The sequence below is a fragment of the Oncorhynchus nerka genome, unplaced genomic scaffold (assembly GCF_034236695.1).
Source record: "Oncorhynchus nerka isolate Pitt River unplaced genomic scaffold, Oner_Uvic_2.0 unplaced_scaffold_5529, whole genome shotgun sequence".
Classification (NCBI taxonomy): domain Eukaryota; kingdom Metazoa; phylum Chordata; class Actinopteri; order Salmoniformes; family Salmonidae; genus Oncorhynchus; species Oncorhynchus nerka.
Window position 1 is genome coordinate 3241 of NW_027035784.1, and position 3609 is coordinate 6849.

Below are 3609 nucleotides of genomic sequence, written 5' to 3' on the forward strand. Positions count from 1 at the left end.
AGCTGTGAGGGGAACGGCACCTCAGTACCTCCAGGCTCTGATCAGGCCCTACACCCAAACAAGGGCACTGCGTTCATCCACCTCTGGCCTGCTCGCCTCCCTACCACTGAGGAAGTACAGTTCCCGCTCAGCCCAGTCAAAACTGTTCGCTGCTCTGGCCCCCAATGGTGGAACAAACTCCCTCACGACGCCAGGACAGCGGAGTCAATCACCACCTTCCGGAGACACCTGAAACCCCACCTCTTTAAGGAATACCTAGGATAGGATAAAGTAATCCCTCTCACCCCCCCTCCCCCTGAAAAGATTTAGATGCACTACTGTTCCACTGGAGGTCATAAGGTGAATGCACCAATTTGTAAGTCGCTCTGGATAAGAGCGTCTGCTAAATGACTTAAATGTAATGTAAATGTAATGTAAATGTCCCCAGGACGACTAGCTAGCGGTTGGTTGCTATGGCGTCAGCTCATAGGGATCTGAATGAAGAAAAAACTTAAGAATAACAGTTTGACGTTTGTTTGACTAAGACTGAACAGAGAGAAAAGAGAGACACACACACGGGATCATTTTAGTTCCATGATCCCCCTGTAAGCAGCAGAGTGCTTTGAAGTGTGTTTGGCAGGAAGAGACAAAGAGAGGACTTGCACAGATATAAGACCTTTATATATAGACAGAGTGAAAGAGAGGGAGAGAGAGCGCAACAGAGGGAGCAAGGAGAGAGAGAGAGAGCAACAGAGGGAGCAACAGAGAGAGAGAGAGCGCAACAGAGAGAGAGAGAGAAAGAGAGAGCGCAACAGAGAGAGAGAGAGAGAGAGAGAGGGGGGGGGGCTGGGAAAATGAGGGAGAACAGGAAAACTGATGTTGGGATGAGAGAGAACAGGAGAGAGAATTGTGTTACCCTTTTTGACAATTTCTCAAATGTTCTTACTGTGTCATAAACATCACTTCTCTTAAAGGAATTGAATAATGTGTAAGAATTGAAATACGGTTAACTGTTCCACTCACTTCTGTTCAAATCCTGCGATCAGTCTGTCATCCAGGATATTCTCTTCTGGTTCCCAGGTACTGTGTCTAAAGCAAAGAGGTGGCACAATGGTTTTATTTCTACATTTACATAACCTGGGTAACAGTATGTTTGTGCTGACATTCCACTCCATGTTTGACACAGAGTACAAGGAGTGGAATGTTAGCACAAAACAGGTCTGGATTTCAGGCTAACATTTTCTGGTTATGATATAAATTGGAGACTTATAAGTCTATGAAAGATGTAGCTAGTAGGATAGATGTACTATAAAAACACAACATGTCTCTTCAGACAAGGTGATTGCTGGTATGCAAAGACTCACAATTCTGAATGATTTTTTTTGTTAGGAACGCAATCACTTACTTCAGTGCCCATCCTTTCCATTTCACTAGGTATTCTAGGCGAGACTGGAGAGAGAAAGGTACAGAGGAATGAGGGAAAAAGCCCAAAAGTGTTCTATACTGTATTCAGCCATTTTATAGCTAGTGTAAGAGCAAAAATGGCTTCTTATTATCTAGCTATTCATGATCACTAAGATAAATATTAACAGTAACGTATTACTCTAAATAATACGTAACTCAATACATTGAGTAATATAAACTGGCTCAGTTCTGACTAACACGTTGGGCTGGAGTGCCCGTCTTGTTTTGTAGTTTTAGAGGGAAAAGCTGCTACAAAACACTACCATCAAGCAGACACAGACAGGCTGGCTAGCAGATTAGTTCCACTGGCATCTGGACAAAACATTCACTCAAACTAGAGAGGGAATAACTGATTTAGCTGCTATGTAGCTAAAGTTAATAATGACACACCGTCGACTTTAATGTATGGTTTGGCGAGCTAGTTTATGGTATGTGGGGTGCAATCATATATTTCTAGACTAGCTGTCTGGGTAAAAAGTAAAAGACAAAGCATATATTTGCATTTGACGCAAAACCGGCCTTTATTTTAATTGGCATTGCTAATTAGCTAAAGGTTACGTTGTCTTTACACGCCGACTCGTTTGTGTAACGTTAGCTATTTTTTTACGACGATTCACTGCAAACCATCAGCACAGCACACTTGCTAGCTTCTCGGCTAGCTAAAACGGCTTGCTAGAGAAGCATCCGCTTGCTACTAGCTACAACAAGGCCTCCCCGTTGTCATTAAAAAAACAGATCCTCGGTTCTCGCCCTCGAAGCACGCCGCGGAGACCCTCGCCCACGTCTGCTCTTCTGCAGCGACAAAAAAACGGCGGCATGCTCACCTTGCGAACGCGGCGTTTCAGAATGGCTTCCGCGGCGAAAACGCGTTCCCCGACCGCAGAGAGCTCCATCTCTCAACGCCCGACTGCTCTCTCGGTCCAGACGACCAACTCCACTATCTGGTGGCAAGACCAGAGCAGACCACTTTCTCTTTCCCCCAAATCAGTGGCAGCAGACAACACACACTACACCCGGAGGCAGGAGAAGAGAGGAGCTCTGTCACGTGGACGGGGTCAGCCCCTTCTGGTTGTCCTGGCAACGCAGGAGGCCTCGACAAGATGCAGAAAGGGCAGGAAGGAGAGCGTTATTTGTCCTGAGTCTTGTTCTGGAGGCAGTTCTGCAGAGTGGTCACTAGCTGGCACAGCCACCAAATCATACAACCTGCTAACCTTAACATATTAAGTGCACTTTTGTCCTGTGCATTTTGCCTTTCCTGATTTCAATGGTAGTGAATGAGGTAGCCTGTTCCCAAAACTGTTATTGTGCTGCCTTGCCGACTTCTATGGTCATTGTTTAGCGTGACAGTGACCATAGGAGTTGGCAAGACAGCACAAACCGGCAGGGACAAGGAGGAGTCTTGGACACAGATCATCTCTTTGTGTTTTAACGACCTTTTGTTACAGAAGAAAAAGGAAATGGCGGGCTGCTACCAGTAATTTAGGAGCAGTGGAGCACTCTGTTATAGTTGGTTATTTTGCTAATGAGAGAGAGAGAGGGTTAAACTATACTGAACAAAAATATAAAACGCAACATGTAAGGTGTCCCATATTTCACGAGCTGAAATAAAAGATCCCAGAAATGTTCCATACACACAAAAAGCATATTTCTCTCAAATGTTGTGCACAAATTTGTTAACATCCCTGTTAGTGAGCATTTGATCATTTATCAAGATTATCCATCCACCTGACAGGTGTGGCATATCAAGAAGATGATTAAACAGCATGATCATTACACAGATGTACCTTGTGCTGGGGACAAGGTGTAACCACACCAGCCCAGGTCCTCCCCATCAGGCTTATTCACCTGTGGGATCATCTGAGGGGGAGGGGTGCTGAGGAGTATTTATGTCTGTAATAAAGCCCTTTTGTGGGAAAGACTCATTCTGATTGGCTGGGCCTAGCTCTCCAGTAGGTGGGCCGATACCCTCCCAGGCCGACCAAGGCTGTGCCCCTAACCAGTCATGTGAAATCCATAGATTAGGGTCTAATTCATTCAATTCAATTGATTGATTTCCTTATATGAACTGTAACCCAGCAAAATCTTTGAAATTGTTGCATGCAACGTTTATATTTTTGTTCAGTGTGTATACATTTAGAAACAGTGTGTCTGGAAGGATCAGCATAG

At 44.8% G+C, this 3609-nt stretch overlaps 1 long non-coding RNA gene across 1 annotated transcript; it reads right to left on the reverse strand.

Moving 5' to 3' along the window:
• Window positions 1-304: 304 nt before the first annotated feature.
• Window positions 305-2312, reverse strand: LOC135566359 (uncharacterized). Its single transcript, XR_010462052.1, has 3 exons — window positions 2268-2312; window positions 1385-1428; window positions 305-1068 (listed from the first exon to the last, which is right to left on the reverse strand). It is a non-coding gene; the product is annotated as an uncharacterized LOC135566359 (long non-coding RNA).
• Window positions 2313-3609: the final 1297 nt, after the last annotated feature.